The following is a 16404-nucleotide window of genomic DNA, read 5'->3' as shown; positions in this document are numbered from 1 at the left end:
TTTCCAGTGGTCATGTATGGATGTAAGAGTTGGACTGGGAAGAAAGCTGAGCGCCGAAGAATTGATGCTTTTGAACTGTGGTGTTGGAGAAGACTCTTGAGAGTCCCTTGGACTGCAAGGAGATCCAACCAGTCCATCCTAAAGGAGATTAGTCCTGGGTGTTCATTGGAATGACTGATGCTAAAGCTGAAACTCCAATACTTTGGCTACCTCACGCGGAGAGTTGACTCATTGGAAAAGACTCTGATGCTGGGAGGGATTGGGGGCAGGAGGAGAAGGGGACGACAGAGGATGAGATGGCTGGATGGCATCATTGACTCGATGGACGTGAGTTTGAGTGAACTCCGGGAGTTGGTGATGGACAGGGAGGCCTGGCCTGCTGCAATTCATGGGGTCGCAAAGAGTCGGACACAACTGAGCGACTGAACTGAACTGAACTGAACCTCTGTTTCAGAGCCTTCCAGCCGAACGTCACTCCATCCACTGCTTAGTTTCAGTGTCCCTTACTGACTCCACCATCCAAACCTGCTCTTCTGCCACTTGGGGGAAAAAAAAAAAAAGCCTCATCCTTGCTTGGAAAAGAGCCCAGGAGGTCAGCCCTAATTAATTCTCATTTCTGAAAGAAAAGCAGTCTGCTCAAACAGAAGTCGGTGAAGGGTGTTTCATGGCAAAAGAAAGTGTTCCAGGCCTGTTGGGCCCAGTGTTTAGCTTCTGCCTCGCATCAGCAGGTACTGAGCAGGGCAACACACCAGTGAGACCCTATTGGTAATGACCCTGTTGCAGGGGAGGGAGTTAATGGTGGGGAGATGGGATGTTTCTCAATAACTCTGAGCACGGAACTAGGAAGCAGGCAGCCTTTCAGGCAGACTGTGACAAATCCTCAAAGAACCTTGGCAACCAACCAAGACTTTTATTTTAGAAGCAAACTCTTATCAGGGTTCTTGATTGTTGACTGAGATTGAGACCTTAAGCAATTTCCTTAAACTCTTTTGAATCTCATAGTCATATGTTTCATATTGCGAAATGGGAAAATAAGAATGACCTACTTGATCAAAAAGGTATGGAAGGAAAAAAAAAAAGGCATGGAAGGATGAAAATAACTCTTTGTTTTGAAAACTGGCAATTACAGGGAAGGAGTTAAACATTTAATCTCTTTCTAATGGGAACTATATTTAGGATAGCTACATAATCTTAGTTTATGAAAGTTCTGTTTTACTGAAGAATGCCAGCTAATTAAAGTAGAAATAATAAATCAACATTTTTGTAAGCTCTAATGCATTTAATTCAAGCAAGTATTGTCAACTACTGTTAAAAATCATTAGGTAGGGAGTTACGTGGCTGCGCAGTGGTTAGGGCTCCACCCTTTCACTATCGAGGGCCCGAGTTCAATCCCTGGTTGAGGAACTAAGATCCTATAAGCCACACAACCGAAAAAAAAATTATTAGGTAACCCCTGCCCCTTTGAATGGCTAAAATTAAAAAGCCTATCCGTACTATATGTTGGTAAGAATATGAAAGAAGAATTCTACAGACAGGAAGCAGGCTGATAAAATGATTCAGCTGCAAACAGTTGCATCTTCATGAAAAAGGAAGGATGACTCAGAAAATAGAGCTTCAAATCCAGAGAAAAGAACTGAGAGCCATAAGGAATTATTCCCAGGCCTTAAAACCCAATGGAGGGACACCTCCCGTGGTCCAGTGGCTAAGACTTCTCGATCCCAATGCGGAGAGGCCCTGGTTCTATCCCTTGTAGAGGAGCTAGATCCCAGATGGCGCAACTAAGAATTCAGGTGCCACAATGCAACTGAAGATCCTGTGTGTTGCAACTTGCAATGCAGCCCAATAAATAAATACATAAACAAAGTAACAAAGTGAAACAAAGCAAAAAAAAAAAAAAAAGAAACCCTCAATGGAGTTTACAAGACTGGAGTTCAAAATTTCTTGGGAAATTTCTTTGCTTTTTCCTATTTTTTTTTCCTTTTTTGTTGCTTCACAGGGCTTGTGGGATCTTAGTTCCCCGACCAGGGGTTGCACCTGGGCCCTCGGCAGTGGAAGTGCAGAGTCTCAATCACTGGACTGCCAGGAAAGTCTCCCACCATTGTCTCTTGGGAGCCGGAGACTTACTTTCTAGTTTCATGGGCCCACAGATAGGGAAGAATTCTGTCCCAGGCTGAGTTACATCCAGAGTCTCCCCTATATCTAACTTAGATGATTTTAATGAGATTTAGGACTTTGAATGGAGAAGGCAATGGCACCCCACTCCAGTACTCTTGCCTAGAAAATCCCATGGACGGAGGAGCCTGGTGGGCTGCAATCCATGGGGTCGCTAAGAGTCAGACACGACTTCACTTTCACTTTTCACTTTTATGCATTGGAGAAGGAAATGGCAACCCACTCCAGTGTTCTTGCTTGGAGAATCCCAGGGATGGGGGAGCCTGGTGGGCTGCCGTCTATGGGGTCACACAGATATATAACACACCATATAACAACATCCAGCTGAAGACTAGCAGGGGGGTACTCTTTCTGCCCCTTTCTGATGCCTATGTCAGAAGCTTTCTTTGTCTCCTCTATACTTTAATAAAACTTTATTACACACACACAAAAATACCACACCAGTTCAGTTTTAATCTCACACCTGGGGTGAGGTGGATGTGATGGTGTAGTGGGAGAATCTGTCATTCCCCTAAGACTGGTTGATTCAGTGATGAATCTAAACTTTCTGATGAAATAATATGAACACACAACACTACTTAAGCTGCTGTCTAGCCAGAATGGTTAAAGTGAGTCTCTTACACCTTTAACTATAACTTTTCAAAGTTTATCTATTTATTGACTTTTGGCTGCACTGGGTCTTCGTTGCTGCTCACAGGCTTTTTCTAGTCACCGTGTGCAGGTCTCTCCCTGCAGTGGCCTCTCTTGTTGAGGAGCACAGGTCCTAGAGCACCGGGGATATTAGTGCTGCGCAGGCTTAGTTACGCCACGGCTTGTGGGACTTTCTCAGACCAGGTATGGAACCCTACGTGTCCCCTGCATTGGCAGGTGGATTCTTAACCACTGGCTCACCAGGGAAGTCCCTAAATATAGCTTTTAATTTACAGTAAATGCAGGGCGCAAGATAAACACTGCCACAAGGAAGTAGACAGACAAATCAGCAAATGGAACATTCTACAGTTGGCCTGGTTTCTCTCGAAGTCATGACAAAAGGATCAGAAGGCACGAAGGGCTGCTAGAGCCAGATCAATGAACAGTTCTGCACCAATACTGCTTGCAATGAATTTGCTAAGAAGTACATTTTGGAGGGAAATTTGAATACGGTCTGGATAGTGGATAAAATGAAAATATATGAGAGTGGAAAGCAAAAAATTGTTGACTGAAAAAAAGGAAAATACAAAGGATATAATTTTGAGCTTAAAAGTGTGTGTGTAGGAAAAGATCCAGATGGATATTCACTCTTAACAGTGGTCATCTCCGGTAATGGGATGATAATATTTTATTAAAATAAAATATTTTATAAAAATATTTATTTTTGCCTACTTGGATTTTTTTTGCGGGGGTGAGGGTGGGGGTGCATTCCACATGACATGTAGAATGTTAGTTCCATGACCAGGGATTGAACTTGTGCCCTCTGCAGTGGAAATGTGGGGTCTTAACCACTGGATCACCAGGGAAATCCCCCTACCTGGATTTTCTAGTTTTCTACTCTACATATGCATGGTTTTGTAGTAATAAATTATTTTATGATAAAGAATATTAGAATTATGTGAGACAACAGATAAATATAGCATTTGAAGTATATTAAGCACAATTGTGGCTACTCCACAAGGTTTAGGGCTATGATGACAACTAATATTTACTGAGGGTTCACAAGCTGCCCGGGGCTTTTCAGTGGCTCTAGTGGTAAAGAACCCGCCTGCCAACGCAGGTGACATAAGAGACACAGGTTCGATCCCTGTATCAGAAAGATCCCCTGGAGGAGGGCATGGCAACCCACTCCAGTATTCTTGCCTGGAGAATCCCATGGACAGAGGAGCCTGGTGGGCTACAGGCCATAGGGTTGCAAAGATTCAGACACGACTGAAGTGACTTAGCATGCACACACGCAGGAGCTGCCCCATATATTTCTAACTGCTTTGGCTGTAGTCACTCAGGTTTTCAAACCTTTAGGGTGGTGACTCACCATAAGACATATATTTTACAGAGCAATGCCACACACTCAGGGGCTCTCAGGTGGCTCAGTGATAAAGAATCCACCTCCAGTGCAAGAGACACAGGAGACTCGGGTTTGATCCCTGGATCAGGAAGATCCCCTGGAGGAGGGCATGACAACTCACTCCCGTATTCTTGCCTGGAGATTCCCATGGACAGAGGCGCCTGGTGGGCTACAGGCCATAGGGTTGCAAAGAGTCAGACACAACTGCAGCAACTGAGCACACACACAGCATTCATACATATACAATGGAGACTAAAGATTTCAGAAGACAATTACCTATCCTGACTGTGGGCAGTGCATTCTGATATGCTGTGTTAGATTATATTCTGGTTCTATTTCATTTTTTAAAAATACGGTTAACCCATTAAGTTGATTTCATGACTCATTGACGAGTCTTGACCAACAGTTTGGAAACCCTTTTGGTTCATTTAATACATGTACACCCAGGCACATACAAACTCCTCTGAGGTAAAAGCTGTTCTTGTATCCATTTTTTTCAGCAGAGAAAATTCTGGCACAGAGAGGTTTGATAACTCACCTAAGCACACTCAGCTAGGGATAAAGTGGGAGAATCCAGATTCTAACCCAGGTTGCCAGCTTCAAAGACAATCCTCTGAACTACTCTCTTACAGGGCCTCTCTCACCCCGCCTGCCAGATGGTGGTAAGTATCTGCTGATAGAAGTCTCTGCTCCTCCAAAGGAATGATTCAAGTTATATTTGAACAGAGTGTTCTGTTAAGATTATTGGAGCATTCAAGGTTACAGCAGATTTAGGGAGCAGCAGTTGTATTTTCTGACTCATATGTCACAATGAACAGTAGCTCTGTGTGAAGAGCATAGACTTCCCAGGCACATAATTCTGGGTTCACATACCTACTCCACACCAGGGACAGATCCAGACTTTCGGGGGCCGAAAAGTGAAAGTGAAAGTCGCTCAGTTGTGTCCTACTCTTTGCGACCCCATGGACTCTACTAGTCCATGGAATTCTCCAGGCCAGAATACTGGAGTGGGTAGCCATTCCCTTCTCCAGGAGATCTTCCCAACCTAGGGATCGAACCCAGGTCTCCCGCATTGCAGGAGAATTCTCTCCCAGTGGGGACCAAAGCTTTGTGCAAATTTGAAAGCTCTTCCTAAGGAGAAGAATAGAGCTTATGGATTCAGAATTAAGGGCAGTACTTTGAAAGGGGCCCGTGCAGGAGAGAGCTCTGGGACTTAAGCTTCCTTAGCTTCCTGTTTATTCGCCTCTGTCTGCCCTTTATCAGCCCCTTATTTCTTACACTCAGTTTTATAGTCTCTGAGATAGGAGTAAGGATTCCTATTTCTCTTAGATGCCAGATGATCAGCTGAAAAAACCCAGCTGAAGAACCTAGTACAATATTCACTGATCAGGTACCCAAAAAGTACTTGTTAATAGTAATAATAATAATAAAAATTAAAAGAATACTTCATTTAGAAACCAGTTTTTAAGCAAAGTTTCAAAATAAAAACATGATTTGGAGAAAAATTATTTTCTTGATTCATTTAAGCCTCAGCTCTGCAGCTCAGCTCTCCCTAGAGTCCAATTATTTTGGTTTTTCCAAAGCTCTCTCTCCAAAGAGAGATGTAAGTAAAAATAAGAAAGCAGAGGATCCAAAAAACAAAGGCAGAAATAGAGAACGGTATCAAGGGAGAAAGTCAGCAGCAGGGGTCCCTGAAGGCCAGATTTCCAAGGCATGGGTGTCAATAAGAAGAAAAATTATTTAACTGTTTAAAGTCTTTCTCAATAATCCAGGACTTCCCTGGCGGTCCTGTGGTTAAGGCTGCAGGCTTCCACTGCAGGGGGTGCAGGTTTGATCCCTGGTCAAGGAACTAAGATCCTGTATGCTTTGCAACTTGGCAAAAACCAATTTCTTAAAAAAATCTTTCTCAATAAACAAAAAAGGGAAGATTTCAAGATGCATTTTGGTATTGAGAGAGCAGGCAGCTGGACACATTCTGCGCTGGCAGAGTCAAGTTTTCGTCACCTGTATTCAGACACTTTATGCTTGTTCTGCTGTGTCCTGAGGGATTATCAAAAAGCAAGAGGCCTCTGGAGTCAGCTTCCTGCCCGTAGAGAACCAACAGTATTTGCAGAAAAGCATGAGGTCACTCTGCCTTCCACTTACATCTTTTCTTCTTCTTTCAGAGTTTCAGATTCTAAAAAAAGGAGGTATGTTAACATAGAGTTACAAGAAAATATAACGGGAGTCTTTCTCAAATATGTGGTTTCTCTTGGCAACCTGTGTAGGGTTTTTTTTGTTTAGGTGACTGCTGGTCATTTGGGTAATAACTAATAAGGGGGGGATGTGTGGGAAGAGAAAAGTCAAAAGATGGTAGGAGGTAATTAGATTAATTAGGTAATTAAGGGGAGATATGTGGGTGATTATTAAGTTTCTGGCTAGCTACATTTAGGCATTAAGCACGTTTTATTTTTCTTAATAGTTACAATGACATACCCTTTGTGATTCAACCATCACGAACTCTTCACACTTCCCCCCAAAAATTCCTCTGTGTAACACTGAAGATGAAACAGCCCCTTTCCTACTCGCTCGAAAAATGATTTCTTTCCTATTGTCATGTCTCCAAGTGTTAGTCACTCAGTCATGTCCTACTCCCTGTGACCCCATGGACAGTAAGCCCACCAGGCTCCTCTATCCAAGGAATTCCCCAGACAAGAAGACTGGAGTGGGTTGCCATTTCCTTCTCCAGGGGATCTTCCCGACCCAGGGATCAAACCTCAGTCTCCCACACTTCAGGCAGAGTCTTTCCCACCTGAGCCACCACGCCTATTTAACTACTAAAGGCATCAGGCAGTTCTGGATTCATCTATTGCCTCCAAATCCCTGTTTCCCTTGACTCTCATCCACAGCACCTATGTCAGGAGGCTGCTTTGCAGTATTAACTGGTGGCTTTTGTCCCCAGCATCTTCTTTTCCCCCCATTTGGTAAACTAAGTGTTTGTTGTCTCAACTCAGGGAAGGGTATACCTCACTGAAAGAGGAGTCTTTTCCTGGCTTTGAGAAACAGAAAGGACTCCTCTGCAGAGGCAACATGGAAGGTTGGCCAGAGTTGACTTGACCTCTGGATAAGCTCAAAGTCCCCAGACTGAGGAGAGGGTGACTGGGAAACTCAGGAGCTAGTGCATTCCACACAAGGCCCAGTGCTGTGCCCACATTACCAGACCAGGCCTTCTGGGGTGGACTTAGAAATGCGATGAGAAGAACTCCCTGATAACTGTTTTGGCGTCTTCAGTGGTTGCTAGGCAAAATTTCACACAAAGAGGCTGTGTGGCCACTATCAGGGTACCCTGCTGCTGTAATCATTCCCAATGATCGCTTTGGACAAAGTCCGGAAAAACATAGAGGGGGAAAAATGTAAATACATGAGGAGGATGAAGGGAAACATTCAGATCCCTTTAAACCTAGGATTCACAAGGACCATGAACCCTCAGTATATTTCAGCCTAGCCAGCATCACAGGTGATATTCAGGAGCAGAAAGTCACTCTCCCCTGTGTCTTGTCACTACAGGAGTCCCTGGAAATTAGATATGATTCAGGGGAAAAGCCACTGGTGTAGAATGACCCTACGCATCTAATTGCAATCTGTGATAATTGCTACTCTGGCAAAGCACAGGAAGCCCTTCGGACTGGTCTCAGAGGACAGGGAAAGACGCCCTGAGCTGAGACCTGAAGGGTGAGTTAGAGTTAGCTGTTTGTGAAGGTAGAAAGGCAATTAAGTCCCTCGACTGGCAATTACCAGGTGAGCCACCCAGAACTACTTATGAAAGAGTGTCATGAGGAAAACAGCAAAGAAAGGAAGATCAAGGACTGGTCAATAGTGGCAAATGCTTCAGAGAGGTCAAAGCAACATGAGGACTGTTGGGTTAAATACAGGAGATTTTGTGTTGCCTTTGTCAAGAGTAGTTTCAGCAGATTGAGGGAAGAAAGAAAAGTTGTGGGAGGCTGAGATGTGGGAGGTGTAGAAATAAAGATGATAGAAAGAGACAGATTTTCATAAAACTAGGCTGTGAAGAGAATGCTAAAAGGGCAGTAGTGGGAGCTAGATAGGAGGTCAAAGGAGAGGCTTTCAGGTTGGGGAACTTTAACAGACATTGAAAGGAAGCCCTAGTCGAGAGAGCAAGTAACGGAGAGAGGATGGAAGCGGGGGCGGGCCTTCATTAGCAAATGGGAGGTAGGAAGTGACACAAGCCGAAGCCCATGTAGAAAACTGGCCTAAATAGGTGGAGAAAAGGCTGGACAAGTGTGTCTAGTGGCTAACTGGGGTTGGTCAGTGGATGGGAAGGGTTAGTGAAATCAAAGAATTGGAGAAAGCAGATCTGAAACAGCCAGGAGAATCGGTACGAGTTCCAGACGCACAAGCAAAGCCTTCTGTCTCTGTACCTGTATTTCTGTTTTGAGCTCTGATTCCTCTAGGTGGCAGAGGCTTCATCTCAGTCAGTTCAAGAAGAGATGGCAGGGAGGCTGTTGGGTTTAGGAGCCCAGAACTCAGAGAAGAGATAGGGGCTGTAAACATCCCTTTGGGGTTGATCAGAACACAGGGCTCGTCTCTGGGGCCCCAGAAGTCATGGACATGCCTCAAGGACAGCAAAGAGGACAAAGCATGACACTTGGGGGAAAGACGTGGTAGAGGAAGAAGAATCAGCAAAGGAAACTGAGAAGGTAGGAAGAGAAGCAGGAGAATGTCATGTCACAGAACTAAGGGAAGTGAATAAGTGAAATAAGAGGTCAACCAGGATTAGGATTATAAAATATTCGTGGGTATCATGTCTTCTTTCTTTGGGCTGGGACACTAAAGACAGAAGATATAATCATAGTGTGTGTACATGGGTGTTAATTGCTCAGTCGTGTCTGACTCTTTGCAACCCCATAGACTGTAGCCCCCAGGCCCCTCTGTCCATGGGATTCTCCAGGCAAGAATACTGGAGTGGGTTGCCATTTCCTTCTCCAAAAGGAACTACAGAAAGAAAAAAAAATGAAGTCACTCAGTTGTGTCTGACTCTTTGCAACCCCATGGACTGTAGCCTACCAGGTTCCTTCATCCATGGAATTTTCCAGGCAGGAGTACTGGAGTGGGTTGCCATTTCCTTCTCCAATAATCATAGTACCTACTATTAATAGAGTACATAGTGCCTGATTACGTCATTCAACTAACCAATCATATATTAACTGAGTACGACTGGAGAGGAGTTTTATTCTTACGAGGGCAGAGCTGGGGACCACCCAGAGAAGCACTGCTAGTGGTTACAGAGTCTCAGAGAAGGAGGCAGATGTCAAAAGCTCAGTGCTTAAAAAAAGTGCTACACTAGTTTGTTCAGCTTCAGTAATGAGGAACAGGTGGAGAGGCAGCGAGCGAGAAAGCAGCTTATTCCAAAAAGTATGAAGATTAAGCTTTGAGAGGAGTTCCTGGGCAGTCCAGGCTTCATCCTTCCACTGCAGGGGGCACAGTTTCAATCCCTGGTCTGGGAACTAGGATCCCATATGTGACATGGCACAGCCAAAGGGGGAAAAAAAGATTAAGATCTGAGGGTCTTGAAGCAGTGTGAGATTCAATCTTAAGATTTAGGAGGTGAGGACTCTGTTCATCACCTGTCTCACAAGACACTCAGGATGAGCAATTCCTGGCCAAAAAACAAAAGCAGAGTCATCCCAGTCGGCAGTGGATTTGGCTAAAAACTGAGTTAGAACTCCCAGAGGAGAGCAAGCTGGGTCTGTAAGGAATCGCACAAGGAGATGGACACATGTTTATTCTGTATCAGGTTACTTGTTTTCTACCATATCATCAGTGTGGGGAAAGCTAGATGTGTTTTCTTGAGAAAATGATTTTTCTCTTAGTTGATTGACTCAGTAATAAATATGTGAGAAGTTTTGTCAATTAAAAAAAGATTTAGGAGGTGAAAACTGTGAGTTTCTGATTGGAACAAGTTCACCTACAGGCGGGGCTTCCATAGGTGGTGCAGTGGTCAAGCATCCGCCTGCTGCTAATACAGGAGACTCAAGAGACGCAGGTACAACCCCTGGGGTTGGAAGATGCCCTGGAGTAGGAAATGGTGACCAACTTCAACATTCCTGCTTGGAAAATTCCATGGATTGAGGAACATGGCAGGCTACAATCCATGGGGGTCACAGAGAGTTGGACTCAACTGAGCAGGAACTCACGGACCTCCATAGGCAGTGATGCCTGTTCTGATGTGCAGAAAGGGAAGCACCCTGAGAGAATCTCCTTTCTGTAACAAGAGTGCAACTGAAAACAGGATGTTAGGGATTAAATCAGATTATCCATGGAGGAATGGAATTCACTGTTAAACAAGAAAGACCCCTTTCATTATTCTTTTTTTTTTTTTCTTGATCATGCTGTGCAGTTTGCGGGATCTTAGTTCCTCCACCAGGAATTGAACCTGGGCCCCGAAATGAAAGTGCCCAGGCCTAACCACTGAACCTCCAGGGAATTCCCAAATGACCCATTTTAGATTAATTTATTTTGGTATATCTACCATTGAAAAACTATACAATGAGGCAGTTCCACTTGTCCATATGTGGAAGGATTTTTAGATATCTTTTTCAGTGAAAAATACAAAGGTACAAAGCAGTGTGCTTGGCGTGCTCGTATCAGAAAAGGATCTATACGGATGTGTTTTGCGTAATAAAGAATATGGAAAAAACAAGGAACTGGTGACAAAGGTGGCCTGTGGGGAGGGAGCTTGGTGACCTGGGATCAAGGCAGAAAGTTTCCATTGTATATTTTCCTGAATGTTGTACGAAGTACTATTTATTTAATAAGCAAATACATGTAAACATGTAAAAGATGCCTTTGGTGAATCATTTGGCAAGTTTCGTTTTTAATACAACCAGCCACTCCCTAATTTGCTTTGGAAATGTTGACATTTGTGTATTGGATTTTCTTAAATACCAGAGTCTGCAAGACACACCCTGAATGCCCTAAATTTGAGGTCACCAACAAAACCAGCCATGCAAGTGTGATTTTCCAAAAGGCCAAACAGCGTCAAGCAGCAGGGGGCTTAAAGCATTCCCAGCCTCTGAGAATGTCAGAGAGAAGGGCCCCTGGAGAGAATTGGTACAATCCTCTTTTTTCTGAAGAGGCTGAAGGGGAAGAGTCTTGCCTAACAAAGACAAAATGCCATTTTGTGGCTTTATAAATATGGGAGAAAAAAAAAACATCTCTCTGTCCATTTCTGAACTCAAAAAGGATACAGAGAACACTAATAGCAGCAGCTAACTATGTGGAGAGGGAAGGTGAGGAATGGAAGGGTAGGAGACAGGTAGGAATGAGATTTTTCACTTTGAACCTTTTATAATCCTTGAGCTATTTTTTGAACAACACAAACCTTTTTAAAAGCTGTATAAGGACATCCCATGTGGTCTAGTGGTTAGGGCTCCACAGTTCCTCTGCAGGTGTCATGGGTTCCATCCCTGGTCAGGGAAATAATGGCCAAACTAATAAAAAAATTTTTTTTAATTAAAAAAATAAACATGGCCAAAACTAATAAAAAAATTTTTTTTAATTAACAAAATAAAAGCTTTGTAAAGAGAGATGGGGGCTTTCCTGGTGGTTCATATGGTAAAGAATCTGCCTGCAATGCCAAAGACCCAGGTTGGATCCCTGGGTCAGGAAGACCCCCTGGAGGAGGAAATGGCAACTCACTCCAGTATTCTTGCCTGGAGAATTCCATGGACAGAGGAACCTACAGTCCATGGGGTCGCAAAAAGTTGGATTAGACTGAGCAACTAACACTTTCAAAGACAGATGGACCATGATATCTATCTGACTTACAATTCAGTTTTCAAAGAAGACATCCTGAGGCAATGGGCTCAGAGATAAATGAAGAATCTGGTGTTGAAATCACATGTCAAATCCTGCTGCTTCAAATGCCCGTGGCAGTAGGACTTATTTTGCCATACTGAGATTTGTTTGAAATAACATGGGCCATCAGCTTGGCTTAGATCTCGTTTTTGATAATAGCCAGATTTGTCAAAACCGTGCAGTAGCAGCTCCTTACTAGTCTGGATTCACTCTCATGGAGACACACCGCAGGGCAGGACAAAGATCAATAAACAGGAAGTCAGCAAAGATGGGTCTAACTGAACTTTGCATTTTAATTCACCTATGACTTCAGGCAACTCTCCTTAGGCCAGTTTTCACATCTGTAACCGGGAAGGATTAGATGAAATGATCTCTAGCTCTGATAAGACTGAAGTCTGAAATAGCTGTTAGCAATTTAGAACAAAGGGGGAATTTATGAGAACTTTGTTCCTTTGACTTGATGCTGCAAGAATGAGCAAATGATCCTCTTGGCCCTTTTCTCCTACACCGGCCCGCCCCCGCCCCCACATGATCAGTAGTTAGATCTGTGTTCTTCACTATTCAATAAACATTTCTGATGGAGAGTCACAATGATATTTAAGGACCTAAGAAGTCCTGCAATAAAGAAACTCATATAGGGAATTCCCTGGCGGTCCAGTGGGTAGGGGGACTTCCCAGGTGGCTCTAGTGGTAAAGAACCCACTTGCCAGTGCGGGAGACATAAGAGACGAAGGTTCGATCCCTGGGTTGGGAAGATCTCCTGGAGGAGGGCATGGCAACCCACTCCAGTACTCTTGCCTGGAGAATCCCATTGGACAGAGGAGCTGGGTGGGCTACAGTTCATAGGGTTGCATAGAGTTGGACGTGACTGAAATGACTTAGCACACATGCCCGCCAGTGGGTAGCACCTGGTGCTTTCACTGCTGTGGCACAGGTTCAATCCCTGGCTGGGCACCTGAAATCCCACAAGCCGTGTGGCGTGCCCCCTCCCCCAAATAAATAAATAAAAGAAAAAGTGGAAAAAAGAAACTCACATAATTTTACTTAACCCAGCATTTTCCAAACTTACGTATATGGAACACTTTAGTGTGTCCTATTACTTCTATTTAGAACGACTGGGATTCACATACCGCTATTTTTAGGGAATACATGAGATCAGCTATTATCTGGCAGTTAGGACAGTTCTGGGGCTTCTGCAAACATGGGAAGACTGAGCACATTCCTAAGGGAGCCTGAGAGTCTCGTGATTCACTGAGCTCTCCAGCCCACCAACTGAAAGAAAATCTTTCAACAATGGGAGCCTCAGAAACTCACTCACTTTATAGGAAGGTTCCCATCTAAGTACAAAGAGATCAGTGGACATCTTCTCCTATTCACTTCTGACTTTCAGATTTATTTTTTCTTTGGGGAACTTGCTTCTGTCACCCATTTTGTTCAGAAATTATAGTTCTCTTTCTCTCCTTGCTGCAAAAGGTTTAATTCTCTCCCTCCGAATGTTTTCACTCTCAAAACAGGTAGGAAAAGTGTATGCACTGTGCCACACTTCACATCCTGCATTTGTTTTTGAGATTTTTTTTCCCCTCAATTCCCAAAGAAACACTGACTCATAATCACACACACACACACAGTCATTTGGAAAAAATTAATTTAAAATCTGTTTTTCTTAAGACTTTCAATTATTTCGGCCCCATCACTAAGCATTCAGTTTAAAGAAAATAAAAACTCTAGGCAGGCAAAATCATGACCAAAGCTATCATTGTACAGCATATTGATGGCATATCTAGAAGTCTGAAACCGAGAAGCAATATGAAAAGTTACTTTTGCATTTAGTGCTCTTTTTTTTTTAGTTTTCAGGTTTGTAGCCTAAGCATTAAGATAAAAATGACCAGGTGGCAGGGCCAGCTGATTATACTAAGGCTTCCCTGAAGAACTGCAGCTGCAAGTAAATTCTTTTCTGACCAGCCTTTATTATTGGCAGTTATCACATAGTATATGCTGTCCCCCTGTGCTCTCCTGGGACAGTGGGAAAGACATGGAAATGAGAAGGCAGTTGGATGAGGGTGGAAGAGATACCCTCTGACTCTCCCACTCTGTCTATCTTAGCACCAGTTCTTTGATGGGTTGTCATTTATTTATTTGGCTGCGTTGGGTCTCAGTTGCAGCACGTGAGATCTTTGTTGTATCATGTGGCTCAGTAATTGGATGCATGGGGTTCGTTGCTCGTGGACTCTTAGTTCCCTGACCAAGAATCAAACCCATATCCCCTGCATTGCAAGGAGGATTCTTTTTTTTTTAATATGCATATAATTTTATTAATTATTTTCTGCTGTGCTGGGTCTTCGTTGCTGGCTAGTTGCAGTGAGCAGGGTCTACTCTACTTGCGGTACGTGGGCTCCTCATTGCAGCAGCTTCTCCTGATGCAGAGCACAGGCTCTAGGTGCTCAGGCTTCAGAAGTTGCAATATGTGGGCTCAGTAGTTGTGGCTCTTAGACTCTAGAGCACAGTCTCAGTAGTTGTGGCACACAGGCTTAGCTGTCCCGCAGCATGTGGGATCTTCCTGGATCAGGGATCGAACTTGTGTCTCCTGCACTGGCAGGAGGATTCTTTACCACTGAGCCACGAGGGAAGCTCAGCAAGGTGGATCCTTAACCACTGGACCACCAGGAAAGTCTCTTTGGTGGGTTGTCTTAATTCACCTGGGACAGATTTACTGAAAGATGTGGTTGAATTTTAAAGAGAAGGCCATGAAATTAACTGGGACGGAAATACCAAAAAAGAAAAAAAGTAAACATAATGGGAAAAAGATTACTTAGGATAATGGAGGGTGTGGTGGTTAATTTTATGGGTCAGCTTGCTTAGTTTATGGTCCCTTGTTTGGTCAAACATTCCAGATATTGCTGTGAAGGTATATTTTAGAATCATTAACACGTATAATCACTTGACTGTTAAATTGAGCAGACTGCCCTTCATAATGTGGGTGGGCCTCATCCATTCAGTTGAAAGCCTTAGAGCAAAGGCTGAGGTCTGTCAAGGGAGAAGGAATTTTGCCTCAAGATGATAGAAATCCTGCCTGAGTTTCCAGCTTACTTGCCTACCCTATGGATTTCAGACTTAAGACTGCAAACCCTTGCCTGAGTTTCCAGCCTGTCCTACAGATTTAGAATTTGCTGGCTCTCCCCAGCTCGGAGAAGGCAACGGCACCCAACTCCAGTACTCTTGCCTGGAGAATCTCATGGACGGAGGAGCCTGGTAGGCTGCAGTCCATGGGGTCTCGAAGAGTCGGGCATGACTGAACGACTTCACTTTCACTTTTCACTTTCATGCATTGGAGAAGGAACTGGCAACCCACTCCAGTGTTCTTGCCTGGAGAATCCCAGGGATCGGGGAACCTGGTGGGCTGCCGTCTATGGGGTCACACAGAGTTGAACACGACTGAAGCAACTTAGCAGCAGCAGCCCCAACTCTGATGTTTAAAACAAATCTGTTTCTCTCTCTATTGCCTGTTTCTCTGGAGAACACTGGTTAACACAGAGAACTCTAGGAAGGATGATCCTACAGGAAAAAAAAAGAGTTGTTTGATCATAATCTGATAAAAGCTATCCAGTTTGACAGAGAACTTGCTGATAAATCAGTGACAGATATCTTAGACCTATGCAAGGGAAAAGCCTGAAGCAATTGTTAACTTCCAGGAAAACAAAAACATGGCTTAAAAAGATAGGGTAATAGGACTTCCCTGGTGGTCCAGTGGTTAAGACTCAGCACTCTCAATGCCAGGGGCCTGGGTTCGATCCCTGTCCAGGGAACTAGATCCCACATGCCGAAACTAAGAGTTTGCACGCTGTAATTAAAAGATACTGCATATCACAACTAAGACTCCTGCATGCTGCAACAAAGATCTAAGATCCTGAGTGCCTCAACTAAGACCCAGTGGAGCCAAATAAATAAATAAATATTAAAAAAAAAAGACAGGGTAATTATAATGCCTCATTTGGTTCAGTTATAAACACTGAATTAAAAATCTTTTATAATTGAAGTACAGTTGATTAACAATGTTGTGTTAGTTTCAAGTGTACAGCAAAGTGATTCAGCTTTACATATATGTAAGAAATACACATAAATTCTTTTCCAGATTATTTTCCATTATAGATTATTACAAGATATTGAATATACTTGGCTGTGTTATACACTAGCTCCTTGTTTTATCTATTTTTTCTATAGTAGTATGCATCTGGTAATCTCAAGCTCCTAATTGATTCCTCTCCTTTCCTCTGTGGTAACCATAAATTGGTTTTCTATGTCTGTGAGTCTGCTTCTGTTTTGTAAATAAGTTCACTTAT

This window comes from Bos taurus, chromosome 23 (genome assembly GCF_002263795.3).
Source record: "Bos taurus isolate L1 Dominette 01449 registration number 42190680 breed Hereford chromosome 23, ARS-UCD2.0, whole genome shotgun sequence".
Taxonomy (NCBI): domain Eukaryota; kingdom Metazoa; phylum Chordata; class Mammalia; order Artiodactyla; family Bovidae; genus Bos; species Bos taurus.
The sequence above is the reverse complement of the archived record's forward strand: the minus strand, read 5'-3'. Positions refer to the sequence as shown.